The following is a 27,239-nucleotide window of genomic DNA, read 5'->3' as shown; positions in this document are numbered from 1 at the left end:
CATTAGAGACAACCAGCAACCATAGTCAAATATCTTTCAGGGACCAGGGCAGGAGACTATTTAAAACTTCTATTTAAAACTTCTGGATAAGGATAAGATAATCACATTAAAATAGTTATTCACATCAGCAGTAATGACACCCAGTTACGCTAATTAGAGGTCACTAAAACTGATGTTGCATGGTATGTAATTTTGCCAAAACAATGTCGGACTTCATATTTTTCTCTGGGCTCCTGCCAAATCTGACCAGTGATGACATGTTTAGATTCATGTCATTCTTCAACTGTTGGCTGTCTAGGTGGTGTCCAGCAAACAACATGGGTTACATACATAATTGGAACTCTTTCTGGGGAAAACCTGGTCTGATTAGGAGAAGGGGTGGTTCTCATATCTATTTATTAGTCATCCAAAAACATGACAACCCAGGATTGAAACAAGGTTGTGAGACCAGGAGTTATAGTCTCAGAGAGAGAATTGAGTTGATTGAGTTGACGCAGAGTTGATTCAAGTGTAATATTCCTGCATGCCCCACACTGTGCAGCACACATGGTCCTCACTGCCTTATGTATCGCAAAGAAAACTGTTCTCATGTCAGTCTTTGGGGCAGATATAGCCAAAAGATTTGTTGCTGGTGGAGCCTTTTGTTTTGGTGTTGGTAAGGTGGGTCTTGGTGGTGGTGGCAAAGTGGATTTTTTTGTATCCGTTTTACCATCCTTATCATCAGCTTTATCAAAACTGTAATATTCTCTTGTGCTTTTGTATTTCTTTATGACCTCCATTTTAGCATCTGACTCAGCCAACACTGTTTGTTAGCATGAATTTCCTTTTTTGCCTTTATTGCAGCTTCAATCCTCTTTTGCTTGGCCTCAAACTCTGCTTCTCTCACTTTTGTTGATGTAGATCTACTGTCTGCAGCTGTTAGAAATCTATCACACTCTTCAGCCTGCACAGCACGTTTCAAAACGTCTTTCATCCATTCCTCGCATCTCCAGAAAAAGTAATCCATCACTTTATGCTTTGGATCAAACCAGTCTCTTTGGTCAAGCATAAATTCGTCTTCATCCATTTTATTTTTAAGATCAGAATTAAGGTCCCACAATTCCTGCTGCAATCCAGTGAAATCAACACGAAGCTTGTTTTTTACAGCATCAACGTTTGCATCATCTTCCATTAATTGTTCAATATGCTTTGTCAAGCTGGTCAGCTGGGAGAACTTGTGCTTTCGTGCCTGGCTCTTTCTAGCCTTGTGATCTTCTACAGCCTTCTATGTCATTTTTATTGTCCTTTTTCACTGTCTCGTTTATCCACAACAATGAGCTTGACGCTCTCACCCTCGTTATCCAACTCTGAATCAAAGGGAAAACTCCACAAAATCCTCTCATTAGTTTCCTTAATTTACTTAGAAAAATAAAACAAGATATAACAGTCCAGCATGACGATACACAAAAATTAGGGAGAGAAATACAAATATAAAGAGTTAGCGAGTGAGGTAAAAAAAACTATGTGGCTCAACTCCATGATGCCTGACATGACTACCTGCTCAGGTTAACTACGCACACAGATCAATGCATATTAAAAGTTCTATCGGCAATTTTTAAACCTGCAAATATCCATACACGTTTTTAAATCAAAGTAACTTTGTAATTTGTTGAAATGTTTTGATAGAAACTCACTTTACTACAGCTATGAGCCCATTTGAAGGTGCAGCTAGCCACATGTCTGTGTTTTACCTAGCTATATAAACATGCTCCTAATACTACCCACTGTGGTGGGTTAAACACGAATAAACTCATTAAGCTTGAAGCCTGGTTCTGGGCAGGCTGTCAGAGATGGTGAGGACGATGAGTTTGCCATGACTCGGCCAGACTTTTTCAGACAGCTTGACTCCTGCTCCAGCTTATCACCGATCTTTTTCATTACGTGTCTGGCGCATTAATTGTCTGGCTTGCTGAAATCGGAGGGCCTTTGCTTTACTGAGCGGGCAGGAGTGGCGCTGCTGTTGTCCAGAGACGGAGACGTGTGGTTTGTGTCTGTCCGACACTTCCTTGTTGTTACATGCCACCGCGTAAAACACCAATCGAAAAATAGATGTTCGGTCGACTCCATAAGCAGTCGACGAATGGACAAACTAGTTTATTTTTCAACCAATCAGTGGAACGTATCTATGACACGCGAACAGAGTGCAGGGGGCAGGAGCTCATAGAGCAGAGTGACAGAGGGCCCAAAGTATGACATTTATTACAACCATTAAAAAAAGCATCTTTGTTTGGGAAGATGAAACCACTGCAATTCCAACAACAACCTGTGTTATTGTTTGAACATGTGAATTATATGAAAATGTCTGTATTTACTATCAATGCATTTCTTTTGATTCATGATTAAAAATGCTAATAAATAAGTTAAAAACGTTCGTTTAAAAATAAATAATTGATGTGATAAATGAATGCTGTGAAGTGAACTATAATCATTTAGCAGTAGTATAGCACAGAAAGTAATCTAGTAGTGAATAAGTTAAAATAACAGCATGTCTTTCCTTACTTAACTCTAATCTGTTATCTGTTGCATATTCCTGTAGTACTGAGGCACAGTTGAGATGTAGACTTTTTACTCATGATTTTGTATATTTGTGTTCTTACTTGGCAGGTTTAACTCATCAGATTTTCAACCCAAGCTTGAGAGCTTTATAGTACATTTAACAAACATATCCCTCAAAGCCATGTTAAACTTGGAAGTGATACAACAATCAGTCAGTTTAACATTAATTTCATAATAAATCTGACAATTGTGCCTAGGATAGATTATAAAGTATAGGTGTGTAAGTGTGTGGTATCTTGCTGAAGGTCATCAGAAAAGGATGGGACAAGCTAAGAATGTTGTGAATTTAAAAGTGTTAATTGGATCATCATCAGGTTGTCATAAGGTGTAGTCATGATTGCCTATACACGGAGTAGCTTGAACTACATGTGCTGAATGATTGTGTAACAGATAAATGCTATCAGCAAATTACAACACATTCACTTGAGACAACCTTCATGGCACAGTTGGACAGTCTTCAGCCTCGACTCACATCAGTTTTCCAGAAGAAGGGAGGTGTCACACGCCAGAAACTAGTCAAACATCTGCAGATCTTACAAGAGGTAACTATGTTCGTTTAATGTTGTTTAAAATCAGTCATATGTGTGCTTTGATATACTCTCTAAGTGTTTGTGAAACCCATTTTGGTTTCAGTAACAGTCTGGATTATAACTGTAAGACACATTTCCAAAGAAATGATGATGAAATGTTATAGTAGCAAAATCAGCCCTGTTTTCTCAGGTGGGGAAGGGAATATAAACTACCATACATGTCACATATTATATAACCACACATCACTATTATTTTGTAATCAAAGGAATATGGTTATTTACAGTATGACAAAGGATATACTCTAAAGGTTGAAAATTCCAAATATTTTTGTAATTATTCAGGTGTCTGGAAATGTTTTTAAACAGTGGAATCTCTTTACACATGCTACAAGTGATGTTCATTCAAAAAGGGCAGCAGGATGATGGACATCTTATCCATGAGTATATGGTAAGTTAGTGTATTTGCTTTTTTTATCATTTCTGAATGTAACTTGTATTCTAAACCTGCTCAAAGATTCTAAAGTTGTTGCCGTGGCTGTGGCTTGCCACTGGGTCTTTCTGACAGACATGTCTAATATGTGTAAAAGATATTTACACATATTAGACACACATATTTACTGTTACAGTGCACTATAATAGATTACTTGACAAGTAATGATGCTTCTAGTGCTGCTTTACGTGGTCAAGTCAATATGGTGTATTTGTGTCGCTTACAGTATATGATAGATCCCAGCATGGAGTCAAAGCCCATCACATAAAACAACTTGATGCAAAAATGTAGCTTTTGTGGAGAAATTATTCAAATGTTTCCCTTTTCTCCTATTTACTTCAAATATGACATCGAAGACATCGAAGGAAATTACTTCCAGACAGGCATGCAGAGGTGCACCATGGGCATTTATGTCATCAGCAAGGAGAATGGAGATCTTCAACATTATGATGGCATTGGAATTTTTGTTGAAGGAGTGATCATCCTGGACAACACTGGATCTGAGCCCAGGCCTGTGCAGTGATGCTTGGAGTGATCTACGCACTGAACCTGACCTACCCCAAAGAACTGAGACTCTATTACGAATTCATTCAAAAAGTACTTGTGCAGATGGATGGGGAAAAGCTCTCCCCCAGGGTCCTTGGCCCAATTAACAAAATCAGTGTTGGACTGTTGGAATTCTTAAGCCATACTTGTCATGACTTGATGTGGTTGCTTGTTTATTCTGTTAATTGTGAAGGGATATCTAGTGTGATCTCAAATGCAACTGCAGTAAGTGTTCCACGAAGATGAAAAAATGTTTGTGTACAGGATAGAAGTATTCACACAGTCAGTGGTGAGGACATTAAACCCAACACACTAACTTACTGCTTCTTCTGTGTGTTCTGGCTGTAATGAAGGATGGCAGGATATTCACTTGAATTAATCTTCGTACACAACAAAGCCACTTGTTTTACTATATCTGTTCCTATGAACCTTTGCAGTTTCCATAATGTTGTGACCTCAGAGTTAGGCAACCTGTGTTTGTTTCCCAGATGTAGGCCACTGGTATGGTGTGTTATGTTAAGTCATGGTTATAAAAAGGTCCTCGAGCCCTTGAGACATCTTGTAAAAGTCGATGTATTTTTATTGCACAACTTGGAGATTTTGTAAAAGGCTCTGTACAGTGTGTTTGCACATGACTTCTTTGAAGGCATAGTACCAGTTGAGTTGGCACAGTGTCTGAATCATTTATTGTCCTAAAAATATTTCACATGAGAAAGTCTCAATGACTCCACCTCTCTTGTCTGCTCCAGGCCAATATTCAACAGGGTATTCACTTGAATTAATCTTCTTACACCATCTTATTCCATCCTACTGGTTATGGTTATAATTATGGTTGACAGAATCTGAACAGCGGGTTTCTGCTTTCTCATGTTTTATCTCTTTTATAGAGGCTTTTAAACGATAAGTGTTAAAGTTAAAACACATATTGTGGTTTGTGCACTTTGCATTTTACAAGTTCTTGTCTTACAAGACATATTGTACATGTTGGGAGCAAAAGTTGCCTCCTGTCTTGTCTCAGAGCAGGAGACTCGACTTACAATATATCAGTTTGTCTTCTTTCTTAATGGTCGTTTACAGAATTAGAGCTTTTTGTTTTCACAAATATATTCTTGTATCTGTTAAAAAAAAACGTGTTTGCTATCTCTGCAGTTAATTGTGTATTATGCAATCACCTGTGTTTACAGGTGATTATTGGGTCATTACACTGCTCTGATATAAGATGTTAAGAATTTTTATCATATTAAAGTTTGTTTAAACACATTTTGTGGTTCTGTGTGGTGTATGATGCTCAGTATTATATATATATCAAAAGTCTAACTAATTATAGCTAAAACATTTAATTAGAATCAACTGAATTAAAAGGTTTAGTTTCAAGCAATTGAATTGGTTTGAAAGTACAAAAAATGAAAAAGCATACATAATGTATTTAAGTATATTCAAAATGGGCTTAATTGGACTTACTAAGAAAATTGAAGTGAAATGATAATATTTTGTGCAAAAACTTGACGAAATAAAATTACGTTCGTTCAAAAAAAGATTTTTTTCAGTGTTCCTAGTTGACACAACATACTAGACGATTGCATTACACCCTAATGATGTTTGCTGCATCATTAATACAACAGGTAACAGGAGAAGAAGAAGACCTACTTCATAGCTGAGGACATGATTTCCTTTAGAGTTGTAGAGGACAGTTTAAAATATGCTCCACAATATGTTTAGTAGCTCACTTGTTTGATTTTTCTTGACCCATGAAGTATGATCTTACTCTTTCTCTTTAGATAATTCTGTAGTTATAGTTAAGAACTGTCTGCACCTCTCCACATTCATGTTCTGTGTGTGATACATTTTCCAAACAAAAGGTGAAAATGTTCTATAAATATTGAAGATGACATTTTCCACAGATATCACAGTAATATTATTTTTGTGAAGTCTTGTGGTTACAACAGCCATGCAGTAGGAATCTGATAATGTGGCAACACTCGATAGAAACGCCTCTTTACAAGGTTTGGTCTGAATAAAGGCACAAAAGATCACAAACTGGCCCTCTCAGAACTGGGTGTCCAGTTTCACTTTAGTCATCTCCTGTGAAAAGTGGGTTTAAACTTGTCACAGATGTGTCACAAAATGAAAAATATATGACAGTCAAGAAATTAATTTTCAGAACAACTAACTGTGATGGATATCCCTTTGTTTACAAGCACACACATATCACAAACACAAAAATTTATATAACAATAAAAGGTGTGACACCTTACATAACACTGCTAAAACGCAATGTTTCAGATCAAAGGGGACCATAGTGCCAGCGACAATGTACACTACAGGAATTATTGGCTCTTTAAAAAGAAGTTCAAAGACTGAAAAAGAGTCTTCATTAAAACAGCACATATTGGATGTTTTGCAGAAAGTTGAGTCATACCTTTTTCAAACAAATAAATAAATTTTAGAGTTTATACAGAATGTCGGTGTGTATTTCTTACTCCAACACAATAGACACCAGACACAGACACGTTTCTTCGACCCTCTTTCAAGTGAATACACATAAACTCCATCTTTACTGCCCATGATGATTAAATACAAGGGCATAAAATTAATTAACAGCTTAATCATGTGCATGCGCACACACAGAACAGTGCAGGTACAGCATTTTAATATGAGGAATAATTTGATACTGCTTAACCCGATATATCTCCTCTTTCTGTCTCCCTCGGTCTGTATGACTGTGTGTGAGTGTGTTGTTGTGTGTCTGTCCTCATTATTCAATTGATTGGCCAAACTAGAGGGATTGAAATCTGTGGCAGAATCATCTGACCCTCTGTCTGTTGTGCTTTCTATCAGTGAGGCAACTCTGTCTGTCTGTCTGTCAGCCGATCATCTGTCTTGCCGGATGGCCATGTCCTCCACCATGAGGCAACTGGAAAAATGATGGGCTCGTTGTCCATACATTTCATGCAAACACACAGACACAGCAGTCAATCCTTTGGGCCAGAATATACATAAATTAATCTTTATGGAAAAACGTATTTTCTATTATTATTATTCAAGTTCCTGTAATTTTGATTTTAAAAAAGAAGAAAAGAAAACAGTTTGCTGCAGTAATCTGATTCCAGTCTGAACATTTTCCAACTAGTAGCTACTCTATATTTGAAATCAAAATAAATCTCAAACATTCTAAACTTTTGGATGTATTGCAGGGCTGTTTTATTAGACTCCACTAAACAGAAATATGGACCTGCTGACTTAATAGAAAGATAATAATGATTACTGAGTGTAACAATTTTGGTTAATTTATTTCAACATGCAAGTAAGTACTTATTTCAGTATAAACAATGATCACTAAATAGCTCCTATAACTGTAGCAACAAAATTATTTCTAATTTCTTTTCACAAGTTTTGTTGAAACAATGTTGAATGAAACAATAGAATACTTCACCTACTTCTGTCTTATTTATGGAATAGAATAGAATACAAAAATACTTTATTCATCCCCCAGTGGGGGAAATTCAAATCTGTCAAGTAGCTCAAAAAAATTATTAAAAAAATTATAAATATTTACCACTGGATATTAGACAACAACAATAATACTAATACTAATACAACTAATAATAACAATAATAATAATCAATGACTAAATAAATACATTTGAGAAGAACATGTCAGCAGTCACTGTTAAAAAGCCTTATGGTTGCCCTCATCCGTTGCTCCACCACAGCACTGAGAGGGTCTAGCCTTCTGCCTACAACAGAACTGGCCTTTTTCACCAGTTTGTCTAGGCGCCTACAGTTTTTGTCTGTAGTGCAAGTCTGGCAGGACTTTGAGTTGTACCTGAAGTCCGATGTGTACAGGGTGAAAAGAATAGGAGCCAAAACAGTACCCTGCGGAGCCCCAATACTGCATTCAAGAGTTACAGAAACACATCTCCCCATCCTGATATACTGTGGTCTGGCAGTCAGATAGTCTATAATCCATGTCAGGGAGGGGGCCACACCCTACCTCGTATGGCTGTGAAGCCGGGTATGTCCACACATGAGTCTGGCGCATTGACATTCAGCCATGACTCAGACAGACAGATCAAACTGCTCTCCTTTAATAGCCGTTGGTTCCGCACAAGCGCCTCCAGCACATCACATTTGTTTGGTAGCAAGTTAGCGTTTCAAATAATCACAGAGGACAGAAAAAGCTTGTACCTCCACCTCCTGCTGTGCCTCTTTGCCTTTCGTTTTGCTCCAGCTCTGCATCCATGGTACAGCTTTTTTAGCTCCGCCGGAATTGGATGTTTAATTCCGCGTCTAATCCTTGACAGTGCCAACAGTTCTTCTCTTGTGTACACTGCTCTAGTACTGGTAGCAGTGCACATTGTCAAAAAAAAAACAAAAATAAAACGAGATGTAAATAAAAAGCAGATCACTAAAAATCACTAAAAAAGTTTAGATAAAAACTAAAAATGACATAATTATATAAACGACAAATAAAATTGAGAGCTACACAGACTTGTTGCCGACGCATAGCAACCGTCGATGATTATAGTGTGTTGCCTTTAAACCATTTCATTTTGGTAATCTGCGGCGATGATTTGACCTCCCCACTGGGATCATTAAAGTGTGCTCCCATTTAATTTGAGAAGTACTGAATAAATCTTAACTATGTTTTTCTAATGTCAACACAGTTTTCATGAGTCAAACTGATGCTTGAAGCACTGAGTGCTTTGCTCTCTGAGTGCTTTAGTTCGGTTCCATTAACACCACTGATTGAGAGCCACAGACTAAAATAAAATGTTCAACACTTGACTGAAGGAAAGCTTGACTCCCAAACTTAAATGAGAGAAAATGTGAGCATTAAAGAGACACTTGTACCAAGTGGTTTGATAAAAGCTTACTGCTGTTCTTTATGGAAGACAAATGACAAAATGAATACAAACAATATGACAATGTTCAGATTGGATGGAACTGGCATGTAATTCACAAACTCACTCAGTCACATTTTTAGCTTCATGGGGGCTCTTTGGCAATTACCAGCCAAGTTTACACCTATTAATCTCAACCTCTAATTGAAAATGCATTATATGAGCATTTAAAAAAAATAAAAATAAAGGTTTTGTTTAAGAGTGACAGAATTCCTGCTGTTCTCGTCACAAAAGCCATTCTGTTATTTTTTCTTGACTGTGCTCATATTACTTTCCAAAACTTGCTCCCACCTACTGAGACTTAATCTAAAACTGTCATGGCCTACTATAAATTATTTAGTTTTTGACAACTGCTTAATCACATCTTCTGATATGGCAAATTATAAGCAAAAAAAACTATTGAGTCAGACAACACAACCTCTACTTTTTTATCTAAAAAGAAAATGTCTTATTCAAAATATTCTGCTTTAAAAAGCCAAGTATTTACCTTTTTTCTTCTTTTTTTCTATAACACAATCACACACTGTTTTTCGGGTGCAGCTGCCTATGATATTCTTATCGAGCTTCAGGATCTAATACAAATGCTTCAAACTTCCATCACCAGTCATAGTTCATGTCGGAACAAACAATACTGCACAGGCTGAGTTGACCACATCAGATTTTACCCTTCTTCTAAACTTTTGAAAACAGTCCGTTGCATTGGCCGTTTTAGTAGACTTCTTAGTTTACATACCTGGCTATAGTCTCACTGTAGGGTCTATAATGTGGTTTTTATAGCTAATAATTAGATCTATTTTCGAACCATTGGCTTTATTCTAACACAGACGGTTTGCACTTGAACAGACTAGGTAGAGGGATGCTGATTGCAAACATGCAGCACACTGATTGTTTTCATCCCCCACTTGATGCCCTCCTCCTCATTTGGTGTAACACATCAAGCTGAAATCTTGCTTTGCGCTTTCATCGAGGACCGATGTTGTGTTTGAGCTAGGTCACACTCATCAAGTACTGTGTGCAGTGATCTACCGACCACCTACATATGATAAAAAAAAAAGTCAGTGTCTGTTGTCCATGTCTGTTGCTCTGATAAGATGGTGGTTAAAGATTTCATAACTCTTATCTACTCTTAATCTTGTATAGTGTGTTACTAGTCCTATACATCAACACGGGCATACACTTGACTTGTTTTAATCATGTGGTCTGTCAGTTTTTATTGAGTAAATTTCTGCTGCTGTGTTTTCTGGTCAAAATTGTGGGTTTTTTATTGATATCTCTTTCTTCCCATTTTAAACCTCTTTCTCCTGCAAGATGCTGCCATATTTAGCCCGTCCATCACTGCTCAGTTTACCACTGCTTTTAATGATAATGTTGATGCCAACTGAGGAATTAACATCTCAGTTTTATGATTGTATACAAACTCTGACTGTGGTGGCCACCACTAAAAACCAGGCACGCTAAACCTGTACCTCAGTCCTGGTTGAATGGCGTCACTCGTACTGTCAGATGAGAGTGCCGGAAAGCAGAGCACAGGTGGCAGAAGGATAAACTGCAGGTGACTTTTGACATAATTTTGTTATAATTTATAATAGTTTACTCATTTTTACCTATTTATTTACCTTGTCTCATTCTGCAACTTTTACCGTATATATGTATATACTGTATATATATATATATAACACATATACTGTACATACTGTATATATTCATACTTACTGTGTGTTTATAGTTAGTCACGGTTTATTAGCATTCTGCTCTTACCGCACATATACATACTCAACACTTTCTGCTTCTTTGCACTTCTGGTTAGATGCTAAACTGCGTTTTGCTGTCTCAGTACTTGTACTCTGTGCAATGACAATAAAGTTGAATGTAATCTAATGAGGGAATGCTGGCAGCATTACCGGAGAACTGTGAAGGCTGAGAAAAACAAATATTTCTGTGATATTGTCTCTATTCAATTCGATTCAATTCAGTTTTATTTATATAGCGCCAAATTACAACAAATGTCATCTCAAGGCACTTAAATAATATAGTCCAATTCAAGCCAATTGGAATTCAATTAATTGTAATCATAATCCAATGAAATCCAATTAATTAATTTAAAAATAATCCTACTGTCATAAACACTTTGTTCTTTTTAAGACTTTTAACTATATTCTTAATGTTTCCCAGTCTCCAGTTTAGAAGCCTCTCCTGAAACTTGTGAGACATTTCACCCCTTTTTTGTTGATTAAGTCCACAAAAGCACTTATCCCACCATTTTCACGTTCAATCGATCAATATCTGCTGCTCTGCTGTTTTCCATAATTTCATTCTCAAAAGACATTACTGGCTGACATGAAATCTTCAGGTTCTCCAATGGATGCTTTACCCCCACATCTATTTAAAGAAGATTTCCCAAGTGTTGGATCCTCCATCCTGGATATTGTTCATAGCAGCTTTACCTCTCATGTTGTTCCTGCTACTTTAAACATGCTGGTGTACAACCACTAATAAAAAAAAAATCTAGTCTTAATCCCTTAGTTTTGCAGGCCGATTTATAAAACTAAACTTATTATTTTTATTTTCAAAGATTTTCGAGAAAAAATGTTTTTATCCATTTGAATGCCTCTTTAGACAGGAATGGTATCCTTGAGGCATTCCAGTCTGGATTCAAAACCCGACAGAGCACTGAAACAGCCTTCTTAAGGATTTTTAATGATATTCTTTTTGCAAATGACTCCGGTAACTCTGTTATCCTTGTGCTTTTAGATTTGACCTATGTTTGATACTATTGAGCACGGTGTCCTTAATTCCCATCTGGAGCATTGGTTGGAAATCAAAGGTGCAGCCTTAGACTGGTTTTGCTCCTACTTGGCAGACAGAAGTTTTCGTTTTGGTACAGGTGATGTTATGTTATCAGTGCCTCTCTACCACAGAGTGCCACAAGGTTCGATTCTTGCACCCCCTCTTTTTTCTCTTTATCTCCGTTCTTTGAGCTTTATTTTGAGGAAATATGAAATATTTCCACTGCTATGCAGATGACTGTCAAATTTATATCCCTTTAAAGTGAAATACGTCTTACTCCAGCCAGCCACTATTGGGATGCCTCGGCAATATCAATGTTGTTAAACTTTTTAAGTTTTAATGAAAAGAAAACAGGAGTTATTTTGTTTGATGTAAGTGGTACCTCTGATGCCATCCCAGTTAATCCCTCTTTTGACCTCCCTTTCAAACCACCTTTTAACCTGTTTTCTCTGGAGCCCTAAATAAAAAGCTCTATAACAAATTTGGGAGTGATTATGGACTGTGATTTCAAATTTAACAGGCAAATCAGCATTAATTAAGGCAGATAGCAAAGCTCAAGCCTGTCCTGTAACGGCAAGACTTCTAAAAAGTTATTCATGCTTTTATCACTACTTGTCTGGACTGCTGCAATAATCTTTATGTTGTGGTTAGCCAGGTTTTCCTTTCACCCCTTCAACTTGTCCAGAATGCTGCTGCTCACAGATGTGAGCATATTTCACCAATTCTGTCTGCTCTTCATTGGCTCCCTGTGTGCAATAGAATTGATTTTAAAATTCTTTTTCTGGTATATAAAAGTCTGAATGGTCTCACTCCACTCCTACTACTCTGTGACCTGTTTCAGCGATATGTTCCCTCTCAGTCCCAATGGTCTGCTGATCACCTGACCATGGTTGTCCCAAAAACTAGGTTGAAGCTCAGAGGTAATCAGGCATTTGCAATCACAGAAAAACTGGTGCTACAGCAGCACCAACTGTTTGCTGGTCCAGAGAAAAGAATGGACTGTGTTAGGGCTGTTGGTGGGGTTATGGACACCAGCAAAACCTAATAAATGTTGTGACTGTCATGTTTGGCATGGGCTCAGTGTTCCTATCATTTTCCTGCTGTTTAATGTTTTTATACAATGTTTAGGAATGCTGTTCATTCTCCATTTTAAACGAAAGTTATGAATAGCGGTCCCAGCTTTGTTTCTTAACGTCGTTTTTAAAACACCAACTGCTGTTTGTAGCTCAAACAGCACGTATTGCTTCTACTAGACTGGTGGTATTGAGATATCAGTTTGGAGGAAAAACAAAACAAACACTCATCTACATTCATTCAGGCATTCAGTCATTCATCTACATCTGTGTAGATGTAGACCAGCAGTGTGGTCCTCGGTTCTAGGACCAGCCCAGTATCAGCACCTGTTTTTGAAAAGAGTTATGTGATTTGTGTCCTAGTGGGACTGTTAGCGGAGTCTTATCAAAGACACCACAAATTCTCATACTTAATAAAACGTTCTATTGGCATTAATTAATCTGCAAAATTGGTTGACCTGCAACTGTGCACAAACTCATTTTATATTTAATTTTCTAGATTTTGGGAATGGTACAGGAACAATTTGGGATAAAATGCAAACATCAGATTTAGCCACCATTACACATGAGTTTAGATGTAGGCTTGCGTGGTGTTTCTAACACATGCACTTTCAGCTAACAGACCCCAGTTTACTTTCAATGTTTGTTTCAATCTCTTGTAAGTCCTGTCACATCGTTGTTGTTCTTTTTGATTATTTCATTTGGACTCTTTGAAAGCCACTCAGTTTTTAGAAAACAAAATACCTAGTTGAGGTTACGACTTAAAACACCTGGAAAGATGAATGGCTCTGTGTTAAATACCAGTTGAGTCACCAGAAAATTAGACATTTGCACATATATTCTTTAAAAAATGTAATCCTTAAATACAGAATGCACTTTTTACAGAAGACATGGCAGCGTTAAAAATAAGACTCAAAACCATTGAAAATGTGGCACTAACTTACTTGGATGTGTAAGATGAAAAACTTTTGGTTACTTCTGATCTTGGTACTACAGAACTGATAAAATTCCCTACAAAGGAGTAAATGTTAAGAGGTTAATAATCAAAAATAATAATAAATATGATATTGTGGTCTGGCATGGTAGAACATGTCTATGTAATGTAAGTTTTAAAATGGCAAAATTAATTGATCACAATAAACGTTTTAATACCAAAAGTTATGACCACACACTGGTTTCTGTGTTATGATTTACTCTGATGGGTTCATCCAGTCTTACTGGTTCATGAATTTGGGTTCATACTACTGCACTAACCACTGTAACATTTCATTGAAACATTTTTCTCTGAATGTGCTGGCAGACACAGAGGGGGAAAACTGTGCTACAATACCTTATTCTTTTTTTGCAGCCTAAAAATATCCTCCACTGACTTCTGCAACAACTCTCTAAGGGAAACTGCAGTACTGCAAAAGAGACAGTGGCTGATCATTTCTGAGAGTGTGTGAAACATGGAGTAGCATATGTTCAATTCCAACTGTGTCTGAACGAGAAGTGTGTGTACACAAGTAAGCTTTGTTGTGTTATATATTGAATATACTTCCGGTGGGGGTTTAATTGATAATTGTTATGAAATTAAACAGTTTGTGGTTTATTCAAATCTATCATCAATGTTCTAAAACTTACTAAAATGTAGTCAAGAAAATCCTAAACTGTAACAGAACAAAAGCATAGAGGCACTGTGAAAACTTTTTTTTGACAGAATGGGTAACAAATGACTGAAAGTCACTTGGGAGTGCACATTCTGCTCATTGATTTGTATGTACTTGACATAACAGTGACAGTATAACCACAGGAAGGTCATGACAGAGGTCCTGCTTTTTGAATTTACAAGTAGGTAGCATTCTTTGTGTCTTGTCCAGAGAAGGCCCTGGATCATTCTCTGGAAACCTGGTAGTAGCTCATGTAGCGCAGCTGCAATTCGGTGTGCAATACCAACCTGTTTACAGAAGCTCTTTACAATACATTGCATTTACATTTCTTCCTTTAGCGGATACTTTTATCCAAATTTATTTACAAGTAAGAAATTACATTCAAACTTCAATACAGTAAGAAACACTGGTGTAAGCATAAAGTAATAAATCAATTTACAGGACAATGTTGAAAGAAGAACACAGAAAAAAGTGTAAAGTCTGTGGGAGTTAGGTATGTCAGAGGTGTTGGGAGAGGAAGTGTTCTCTGAAGACACGAGTCTGCAAGTGATTCATCGAACGACAAATGAGAACAGTCTGAACTGAGACTGCCTTGGGGATAGGGATGACAGTTCCACTGTGGATGAGAAAGAGCATAAGCCTCCATGATTTAGTTTCATATAGCTGTCTGCCGACCCAGAAGTCACAGTGTAGGGAAGCATTTGAGATTTGCATTTGTTTTGGGAAGCCATGAGTACCAAGTGAAGATGAATGAGTAATGGAGTAATATGCACCCTTTTTAGCTGATAAAACAGCTGATGTGCCACAGTATTCTGGACCATATTGACACAGCGTTTTCACTGTGGATCCTGTACAAAGAGGTTGATAAGTGCTAAATTTGATACACCCATATTTGCTTATGTTGTAAAAATGTAAAACAACCTCAATGAGACAGGCACGACTCTTTTCTGTAATAATTTATTAGATGGACCAGGAAAACCAATAGATCTGCCTCAGTTTAGCCCAAAATGTATAACCTTTAGCTGAGCAAAACTGAAGTCAAACTATACAAATGCTGAAATAAATATTACTTATTTTTGATTGGTCAAGTAATCCCAGCATGTTTTTCCACATTTCTTTCTCAGGCAACTCAGATTTTCTCCAAAATGAAAGGTTTCTCTAGCTGTGACAAGACAGTAGTTAATCTGAACTATGAAATGTTTCTCTCTGATCTTTTCACCTCAAACAAAAACTTGACTGTCAATAAAGCTAAAGCAGACTTCCTGGTTTTAACGTAGACTCAGCATGCCAGTGCCTTTGGCATGCACAGAGGGGAAACTCTCCTCATGGACTTAATTTGCCTAAACTACCCTGGATTTTAGAGGTCAATGGAATACAACAGAGTCAGGGCTGAAATGATCTTTTTGCCAGGAAAAACAACACTGGGCCGCTAAGTTCTGAGCGCTGTTGGTTGGTATATAGCTAACCTGAACAAAGCAGTAGGATTTGTCCATTTTCTATACCACTCAATTCAACTATCCCAGCAACTGGGCACCTGGACCGGTCATCTGTCCATCACAGGGCCATATAGATACAAACAACCATCCATGCTTACACTCAGTCCTAGGGACATAGAGTCACCAATTAATCTAACATACATGTTTTTGGGCAGTGGGAAGAAGCCAGAGTATCCAGAGAGAACCCACACATACATGGGGAGAACATGCAAACTTCACACAGAAAAGCCCAAGCTGGGATTTTAAGAAAGAATCTTCTCGGAGGGAGGCAATGGTGCTAACCACCACACCACCATGCAGCCCGCAGGCATTTTCTGTAAACAATAACAATTTGTGTTACACTATGGACTTCAGTCAGGTTTTTTTAACCGTTACCCAAAAGAGATCAGAAGAGATCTCTTTGTATTCATGGCATTTTATAAATTCAGCGTCTCACTTAAGTGAAAAGATATTTAAAACATACGTACAGTTATTGCAGTCCTTGCCTTAGGCACACTCAGTCTGCCCACGCCAGCTTCTCTCAAACAAATGCCACACAGAAAGGCAGCCAGCCAGAATTCAAACCCAGAACCCTCTTGCTGTGAGGTGACGGTGCTAACCACCACACCAATGTGTAGCCCTAGTCTGATTCAACTTGACAAAACCATACATATAATGCTGAGAAAGGCACAGTGACAACTTAGAAGACTTTAGTATTTCTGAAAAAATGACTTCATACATTTCCTTTGAGATGAATGATTGTTTGGTTTTGTGTGAGTTGAAATTCATCTCTGATCTTATAATTGCTACTTGATATTTGTCATTTGCAAAAATCTTTTGAAAAAAGTACACTTGGTCACATCTGCAGTCAGCTGTGCAAAAGAAATTAAAGCACGTGATACTATGGATCCATTGAGAACTAATTTTTAATTTAAAAAAAAGTCATGTTTTATCATTCCGCCTGAAAAACTGACGCATTTTTCTTGCAGTGAATAGTCAGTCCAGTCACATGTCCACTGTAAGACGACATGGTTAATGATGTATGACTGACAGCATGTTTATTGGACGTGTGTACAATCTATCTATATGCTCATGCACTGACACAATCACAAGTCCTACTGCTTGGGACAATATTGTCAAAACAGACATAACCTTGTCTAAAACTAATACACTCACATAACACATACATGCACACACGACAGACTCACACACATCACCTCACCAATCAGACCTCTCTCCTCCCTATTCTATCCTAATTGACCATGAAAGTACCCCATAAATCGAGTTACTGCATTGTGCTTGTCTACTCATATAAACGTGCTTTAATCGTTTTGCTAGGAGCTCTGTTGGGAAAATTAGGCAGAACTCTTTACATTCATTAGCCCATTAGCCTGTTTCAATATTGACACGGTTTCATTTGTCCCCTCCCCCATCTGTGAAGGCTGAAACAATCAGACGAGGTCGGAAATCTGCCCTGTGGCTCTGCTTTGGTCCAGATCAATTGATGTTGAGCCACTGTTTGCTGACAGCTTTGACATTAGTGCTTTGGAAAACATCTTAAAGAGGAATATTGAATTCATAGAGCAATAAAAAAATCTGGGAATTAATAAAATGTTAAGAATGTCAGGCTGAATTTAGGGGAAAATACAGACATTAATATTTTTCTGTCTACTTGCATGGATACTGATTTGGGATGAGGCCTTTGTGCTGATATGTTGTGCTTGGGTTTCTCCAGTTATGGTGCTGTGCATTATGAACAAATATCCTGCCCAAAAAACATTGTTCCAGAAGTCTTGTGATTTGTTAAGACACAACTAAGAAATGATTTTTTAGAAAGAAGAGGTTTTCTCCTGCAACCCTTCCGAACAAGTCTAATTGTACTGTCATGTACATTTAACATGCCAACTGAGGCCTGTAGAGTCTGAGATGTAGCTGTTGGGTTTCTCTGCAGTCTCTCTAAGCAATGGACTGTCTGACATTGGTATGAAGTTGTTGGGAAGCCCATTCCTGGGAAGATTGACAACTGTCTTCAATGTTTTCTTCATGTGAATAATTGTTCTTTAACAATTACGGGAATTAAAAGTATTTGAAAATGGCCTTGTAAGTCTTCTCAGATTGATGGGGAGCAACAATTTATTTTCTAAGATATCTTTCCTTTTTGGCATTGTGTTAGCACACACTTGAATGCTCCAGACCAGTAAAATGTCAAAATCTCTTCTTTTATAGAGGTGCTAAGCTGATGATCAATAATTCAAGTGCATTTGATTAGCAGCACCAGCCCGCTACTTACTCTTTTAATTCCTGTAGAAGAAGTAAGACGGTACTCAGTTTTTCAAACAGTGCCGCTGTATTTTGGCTTAGTTTTTGTTAGGTAATCAGAGGTTGTTTTTGACAAATTTTAAGAGCTGGTAAGAACTATTGAAGGAGGCCCCCGAGCTGTCATCGCGGTGGATAAGTTATTCATCAACGGGCAGCTGTACCGCGACCAGGAAACCACTCCTTGGCTCTTCTAAACTCCAGGTGATCTGTATTCGTTAACTTGTATGAATCATTTCACTGCAGATGACATATAAGCAAGATGAAATAATCTATCCAATTCACAGTTATCTATCAAAATATATAGCTCACTGCCAGTCTCACCAGCACATGATATATGCAGTTCATATTTTTTTATTTGGGTTTGTTTTTGTTTTTGTTTTTTCTATCTCACACTTCCACTCTTTTGCACTGTTTTTCTATTCTGTCTTTCTTCCCCAACCCGCTGCGTTTCCACCTTAATAAGTAATGTTAACAAGCACGGCGCACATAGAGTTTTGAGCAGAGCACATAATCAAATTCCACACAGCATCGACAGCGCAAGTACATATTGTAGCGAGCTCATACTGACAACTGAAACACCAACAATGGCATGTTCATGGAAGCATATATGCACACACACGCACGGGATGCTTTTAGCAAGCATCCAGCACTCACTGTGTTAGTCTGAGCATGTCCACGCTGAGGTTTATCTCATGGAATGTGCATGGAGCTGGGTCCAGGGAGAAGAGATTAAAAATCTCCAATAAATTGAAGGATTTACAGGCGGACATTGTTTTATTACAGGAGATTCACTTATCAAAGACTGTAGCTGATGTTCTCACCACAGCACAGTTTCCTCATGTGTACTCAGCCTGTTACAACTCCAGACAAAGAGGTGTAGCCATTCTGATAAATAGAAGAGTAAATTTCATCGTAAACAACACAGTTATAGATCCAGAAGGTAGATTTCTAATAGTTAACTTGTCTATCCAAAATAGAAATTTATGCATTGCAAATATATATGGCCCAAATGTTGATGACCCCTCATTTTTTCACTTCTTTTTCACTTTACTCTCTGATCACTCAGATAACACACGCATCATAGGAGGGGACTTTAACATGGTATTAGACTCAGGAGTAGACATACTCAGTACTTCAGGAAGTCAGCGGAACTGGCATTCCACGAATATTGTTAAACAGTATATGAAAGATTTTGGTCTTTGTGATGCTAGGCACTCCCACCACCCCACTCTTAGAGAATACACCTTCTTCTCACCGGTACACCACTCATATTCAAGAATAGATTATTTCTTAGTTAGCAGTTCCTTTATGAGGGATATTTCAGACACCAAAATCCACCCCATCACTATCAGTGATCACGCTCCAGTTTCTATCACACTGAAGAATAACAGAGTTACACCACCAGCTAGGAATTGGAGATTTAATACATCATTACTAAAAGACCCTGATTTTATTAATTATTTCAAAAGGGAATGGTCTGTATATTTAGAAAATAATGACCTGCCAGGAATGTCAGCTTGTACTCTCTGGGAAGCTGGAAAAGCAGTTATGAGAGGCAAAATAATCTCTTTTTCATCAAATAAGAAAAAGAGGGAAAGTTCAAGGATATCAGATTTAGAACTCAGGATTAAATCATTAGAAATTGTCTACAGTACCTCCAAAGAGGAACACATACTGAATGAACTAAGAAAAGCTAAACTTGAATTAAACAAAATTATTGATAAACAAACACAGTTTCTGATACAAAGACTTCGCTTGGAGAACTTTGAGCACGGCAATAAATCTGGAAGGATCCTAGCTAACCAACTAAAGAGAAACAAAGAGAAAACAACAATCACTTCTGTTAAAGACTCAAAAGGAAATGTCACCCATGACCCCGATGTAATCAACAATGCTTTTAGGGACTTCTATAAAACCTTATATTCATCACAAAATGATCCATCAGACAGTAACATAGATCAGTTTCTTAGTAATATCAACCTTCCAAAATTACAAACCGAACAGGCAATGGCTCTGGATTCACCTCTTTCAATAGGAGAACTCCATGAAGCCCTTCAACATATGCCTAGTAACAAAGCCCCGGGACCAGATGGTTTTCCAGCAGAGTTCTACAAAGAATTTTGGACTGTTTTGGCACCTGCATTTCACAAAATGGTATTACAAGTTAAGCAGAATGGCAGAGTATCCCCACACATGAACTCTGCTAACATTATCTTGCTACAGAAACCAGGAAAAGACCCCATACTTCCATCCAGCTACCGCCCAATACCTCTAATAAATGCAGACCTATAATAATAATAATTTGTAAAGCCCTTGCCAAAAGAATGGAAAACATAACTCCACTTATAATACATCCTGACCAGACAGGTTTTATAAAGGGTAGACACTCATCCACTAACACTCGCAGGCTAATTAATCTCATAGATTATTCTACCATCAACAACCTGGAAACCACAATAGTCTCTCTAGATGCAGAAAAAGCATTTATAACAGAGTTACACCACCAGCTAGGAATTGGAGATTTAATACATCATTACTAAAAGACCCTGATTTTATTAATTATTTCAAAAGGGAATGGTCTGTATATTTAGAAAATAATGACCTGCCAGGAATGTCAGCTTGTACTCTCTGGGAAGCTGGAAAAGCAGTTATGAGAGGCAAAATAATCTCTTTTTCATCAAATAAGAAAAAGAGGGAAAGTTCAAGGATATCAGATTTAGAACTCAGGATTAAATCATTAGAAATTGTCTACAGTACCTCCAAAGAGGAACACATACTGAATGAACTAAGAAAAGCTAAACTTGAATTAAACAAAATTATTGATAAACAAACACAGTTTCTGATACAAAGACTTCGCTTGGAGAACTTTGAGCACGGCAATAAATCTGGAAGGATCCTAGCTAACCAACTAAAGAGAAACAAAGAGAAAACAACAATCACTTCTGTTAAAGACTCAAAAGGAAATGTCACCCATGACCCCGATGTAATCAACAATGCTTTTAGGGACTTCTATAAAACCTTATATTCATCACAAAATGATCCATCAGACAGTAACATAGATCAGTTTCTTAGTAATATCAACCTTCCAAAATTACAAACCGAACAGGCAATGGCTCTGGATTCACCTCTTTCAATAGGAGAACTCCATGAAGCCCTTCAACATATGCCTAGTAACAAAGCCCGGGACCAGATGGTTTTCCAGCAGAGTTCTACAAAGAATTTTGGACTGTTTTGGCACCTGCATTTCACAAAATGGTATTACAAGTTAAGCAGAATGGCAGAGTATCCCCACACATGAACTCTGCTAACATTATCTTGCTACAGAAACCAGGAAAAGACCCCATACTTCCATCCAGCTACCGCCCAATACCTCTAATAAATGCAGACCTATAATAATAATAATTTGTAAAGCCCTTGCCAAAAGAATGGAAAACATAACTCCACTTATAATACATCCTGACCAGACAGGTTTTATAAAGGGTAGACACTCATCCACTAACACTCGCAGGCTAATTAATCTCATAGATTATTCTACCATCAACAACCTGGAAACCACAATAGTCTCTCTAGATGCAGAAAAAGCATTTGATCGAGTGAACTGGAAATTTTTATTTGCAGCATTAAACAAATTTGGGTTTGGGTCACACTTCATCAACTGGATAAGGATATTATATAGCTCCCCAAATGCGTGTGTCAGGACAAATGATCAAACCTCTCCAAGCTTCAGTCTGCAGAGAGGCACAAGACAGGGTTGCCCACTTTCTCCCTCACTTTTTGCTATTTTCATCGAACCTTTAGCAGCTGCTATCAGACAAGATAGAAATATTAAAGGCATCCAACCCCAACATTTTGAGCATAAAATAAGTCTTTATGCTGATGATGTTTTACTTTTCCTTCAGAACTCTCAAACGTCTCTCACTCACACGATCACACTCATAAATAAATTCTCAGCACTTTCTGACTACTCTATCAATTGGTCTAAGACCACAGTTCTGCCCATTAACTGCAGAGTCCAGAATATACCTGCGATCACTTTACAGTCAGGAAATATTAGATATTTAGGCATGAACATTTCCTCCAGGCTCTCAGAGCTAACAAAGCTAAATTATGTGCAATTATTAAAGACAGTAGAGGACGATCTCTCTCGTTGGAAGTCCTTACCTATATCACTTATGGGGAGAGTTACAACCATTAAAATGATGATACTACCAAAAGTTAATTATTTGTTCTCAATGATCCCCATAAAACCATCTGCTACTTGGTTTAAGTCACTAGATCTCCATCTACTAGAGATCTGCATCTCCAAATTTCTGTGTTATTAGTTATTAGTTTAAAAAAACCCTACAGAAGACCAAGGACTGTGGTGGATTAGATTTAGCTAATTTTCAGCACTATTCCTTAGCCAATAGGTTACAGTATATATCAACATGGTTTAAACCTAGCCCAATAGATGAACCATGGATAAATATAGAACAAGCATTGTGTGATAATCTGGAAATCTCTGACCTGCCACTTATTAGTCAAAACGTAAAAAATCACAAATGTTTCAAAAGCATTAACATCAGCACCTCTCTGACAGCCTGGTGGGAATTTCTTAAAATAACAAAGTCTTCAATTGTCCCATGTAAGCTTACACCCATCTGGAACAATCCTGACATACTGCAAAACAAAAAAATGCTAAACTTTACTCTGTGGAAGATCAAAGGAATCAAACATCTGGAACATATAATCCAAACTGGAAATTTTATTTATTGAGCTCATATCACAACACGAGATAGGCAGCAATAAATTCCTAGAATATCAACAACTTAAGTCTATAATAACAAAGAAATATATCCTCCAACAACCAGACTTCAAATCCTTCATAGAACACACTATACAGGACAAAGGATGTTCAGGATGGGTCTAACACACTCAAACATCTGCTCACATTGCACAGATAACACACCTGATGATTATGCACACGCTTTGTGGTTTTGTGCGCCTGTCCAGAAGTTCTGGCTTGAAGTCTGTGAGGACCTATCAACATGGCTAAAGTGTAGCATCCCTGCATGCCCCACACTGTGCATACTGCGTGACTTAGACAACATCAACATGGAAATTAACTCAGCACACATGGTTCTCACAGTGTTATGTATCGCAAAGAAAACTATTCTCATGAACTGGAAAGCGAAGAACAATCTGTGTATTAACCAGTTTAGAAATTTTCTCTTAAATTATATTAGCATGGAAACAATGTCTGCCTCCTCAAAACATCAATTGGCTGAATTTCATTCTCTCTGGTCCCCTCTGATTAGCTTTATCACATAGTGGTGGTGGTGGGTTGCTGTCCCGTCGCTCTGGGCGGTTGGGTGTGTGCTGGGGGGGCTGGGTTGCCCTGGACGCGCCACAGTATGGGTGGGTTGGTGCAGGTCCTGGTGCCGGGCTTGTTGCTCTGGGACCTCCAAGGTGTCCGCAGATGGTTGTTGTTTTTTTCAGGGTGTTGGGGCGTGCGGTGGGGGGGGCCTGGGGGGGCCTGGGTGATGGTGGGTCTCAGGCCCGGGCTGCTGCGACTGGTGTGACCGGGTGGTTTGTTTGTTTGTTTTTTGTAGAGGTCCTCCGGGGTGGGGTTGGGTTGAGTGGGGTGGGGCGGGATGGGTACCTTCTGGGGGTACAGTAGCTCCCGGAATATGGTCGCTGCAGGCCCCGAGCCTGGTGGACATCAGCCCCTCCTGCCCTGTGTTCGCTCCCAGGTAGCGGGGATGCCTATTGCAGCCAGTCCCTGGCTGCCCTCTCCGGGGGAGAGTAGCTGTATATCCCCATACCCCTCTCCCTTCTGGCTCCTGTACACAGCACACACTCACACGTGAAGGGTTTTGGGGGCGTGTGTGTTCGGTGGGGTGTAGTGGATGGGGCCACGTAAGTGGTCCCCTTGGCTGCACTCTGCAGTTCTCCGCCCCTGTTTTAATTACACCTTAGACATTACTACTTATCAAACACACTCACACACACACATTAGGTCTTGGGGGGTGGTTACACTGAGTGGCATCTGGTGGGCGGGGCTCTTTGGGTATGTAGGCTGCCCAGAGGGCCGCGCTCCCAGTTCTACAAGTTTGGCTGCCCCTCAATTTTAATTGCTCACTATTACAAAATATTGAAGAGCCAGAAGGGTGAGGGGAGGGGTCTTCTTCCCACACCCCTGCTTCCTGGTTGCTGCTCGGGGCGGGAGGGGCCAAGAGGATTAATTAATTGTTCTGCTGGTTCGGGGTCTGTGGTGGCTGGGGGGCTGCTGGCCCCCTGGTTTGCCCGCTGCACTACACTCCAGCGGAGTCGAGGGAGGGAGGACGTGTGGATGTATGGGACGTGAAAGTGTGTGTGGTAATGATTGGGCCTGGATCTGGGACTTGCTGTTGCCTGGCCTGGCCTGCCTGTGCGGCGTTGCCTCTCCCCGCTGCTCGCGACTTCACCCACCTGTGGGCACGTCTTGACTCCCAGGGCACTTGGCCAGGGGTGTTGGGGCAGGCACTGACCCACTGTGTGGCTGTCTGGGGCGCTTGGCCCTCCTGGGTATTGGGTGGGGCCTCTGCCGGGGGGTTTGGGGGTGCTCGGGCTCCTGGGGCCCGGGTCCAGTGCACAGCCCGTGTCTGGGCGGCTGGGGCCTGGCGGGGTCGGTGGGCTGTTGCCCCTGGCTCCCGGAGGGCCTCTGCTCTATGCTTATGGGGGCTCTGTCCGGCGGCTTCCTCTGCAGTCTTCTGGGTGGATGCGTGGTTACCCCTGCGGTGGGCTTACTGGGTTCTGTGCTCTGTGGGGGCTGCTGGTGGCCTGGGTCTTGTGGCCCTCTCTGCCTGCTTCTGATTGCTTGGGGGAGCTGTGGATTGTGGCCCTGTACGCTTAAACACACATAACTAAGAACGGTTATCATGTAAGTCCTGTGCCATGGGTGTTGCATGTTCTCTCACACACACACACACACACACATTCATTAGTCCAGTAGCATGGTCGCTAAGCAGTTGATGTATTATCATGTCGTCTCAGGTCATCTATATCCATGCAGTGGCAAACAGTGGCAAAACAGCAGAGCAGTGGAGCGTATGCTGACGGTCTGACGGCTTTGCTTTGCGGTAAGACGTATTGCATCACTTCCTGTTGCTTTGTGTGTGTGCACTGTGACAGTTCTCGCTCTTCTTGAACTACTAATAATCACCTTATTTCTCCCTATAATTTACACATCTTGCATAGTTAACTCTATCCCATACTTGTTATATTCTAACGCTCACTCTTACAGATCTTTAGTTTTTATTTTTCACTTTTTAGCGTTGTGTCTGGTTCTCTAGCTTAGCATGGCTACCAGTTCTCTTCCTCTATCTCCTGCTTTCACCTGCTCCTTGTGTCAGATGTTTAGTTACTCCTCTGCCTCCTTTAGTGGTAATGGTACATGTAACAAATGTAGTCTTTTTGTAGTTTTGGAGGCAAGGTTATCTGAATTGGAAGCTCGGCTCTGCACTGTTGAAAACCACCCGATAGCGAGCCAGGCCCCTTTAGTCAGTGCGGAGCCACCTAGCGTAGCTAGCTCTGTTAGTCGTCCCCGAGCAGATCCCGAGCAGCCGGGACTTAAGAGTGGCTGGGTGACTGTCAGGAAGAGGAGTCATAGTCCTAAAGTCAAGCCCGTGGTTCACCATCAACCTGTCCACGTTTCTAATAGATTTTCTCCACTCAGCGACACACCCGCTGAGGACAAAACCCTGGTAATTGGCAGCTCTATAGTCAGAAACGTGGCATTAGAGACACCAGCGACCATAGTCAAATGCATTCCAGGGGCCAGAGCGGGCGACATAGAATCCTATTTAAAACTGCTGGCTAAGGATAAACGTAAATACGGTAAAATAGTTATTCACGTCGGCGGTAATGACACCCGGTTACGCCAATCGGAGGTCACTAAAATTAATGTTGCATCGGTGTGTAATTTTGCCAAAACAATGTCGGACTCCGTAGTTTTCTCTGGACCCCTGCCAAATCTGACCAGTGATGACATGTTTAGCCGCATGTCCTCATTCAATCGCTGGTTGTCTAGATGGTGTCCAGCAAACAACGTGGGCTACATAGATAATTGGCAATCTTTCTGGAGAAAACCTGGTGTGATGAGGAGAGACGGCATCCATCCCACTTTGGAAGGAGCGGCTCTCATTTCTAGAAATATGGACGAATTTATTAGTCATCCAAAAACATGACATCCCAGGGTTGAGACCAGGATGCAGAGTTGTAGTCTTACACACTTCTCTGCGGCTTCCCACCTGATGCTGCCCCCCCCTCAATCAAAAAACACAAAAGGAGCAAATCCTCTTGTGCAAAAAAAAATTAAAACAAAAACTTTAACTGAACAAAAACATCAAACTATTAAATGTGGTTTGCTGAATATTAGATCTCTCCCTTTGAAGTCTCTGTTAGTGAATGATTTGATTTGTGATCATCATATTGATATATTTTGTCTTACAGAAACCTGGCTGCAGCAGGAGGATCATGTTAGCATTAATGAATCAACTCCCTCTGACTATTTAAATGTTCATGTTCCTAGAACCACAGGCAGAGGAGGAGGAGTGGCAGCTATCTTCAGATCAGGGTTACTAATCAGTCCTAGACCCAAGATTAGTTTTAGCTCTTTTGAATCTCTGATTCTCAGTTTTTCCCACCCAAAGTGGAAATCACAAAAACCTCTTGTGTTTGTTGTTGTGTATCGTCCGCCTGGCCCTTATTCTGAGTTTCTGTCTGAATTCTCAGAGTTTTTATCCCAGTTAGTGGTGAGTACAGATAAAGTCATTGTAGTGGGTGACTTTAATATTCATGTAGATGTTGAAAATGACAGCCTAAATATTAACTTTAATTCTATATTAGACTC

General features: G+C 39.4%; 1 protein-coding gene across 1 annotated transcript in view; it reads right to left on the bottom strand.

The window, feature by feature from the left end:
• klf7b (Kruppel like factor 7b) overlaps positions 1 to 27,239 on the bottom strand; it is a 106,048-nt gene that overhangs the window by 36,413 nt on the left and 42,396 nt on the right. The gene's annotated exons all lie outside the window — the stretch shown is intronic.

The sequence above is a fragment of the Leuresthes tenuis genome, unplaced genomic scaffold (genome assembly GCF_036924035.1).
Source record: "Leuresthes tenuis unplaced genomic scaffold, fLeuTen1.0.hap1 SCAF_12, whole genome shotgun sequence".
NCBI lineage: Eukaryota > Metazoa > Chordata > Actinopteri > Atheriniformes > Atherinopsidae > Leuresthes > Leuresthes tenuis.
The sequence above is the reverse complement of the archived record's forward strand: the minus strand, read 5'-3'. Positions and strand labels throughout refer to the sequence as shown.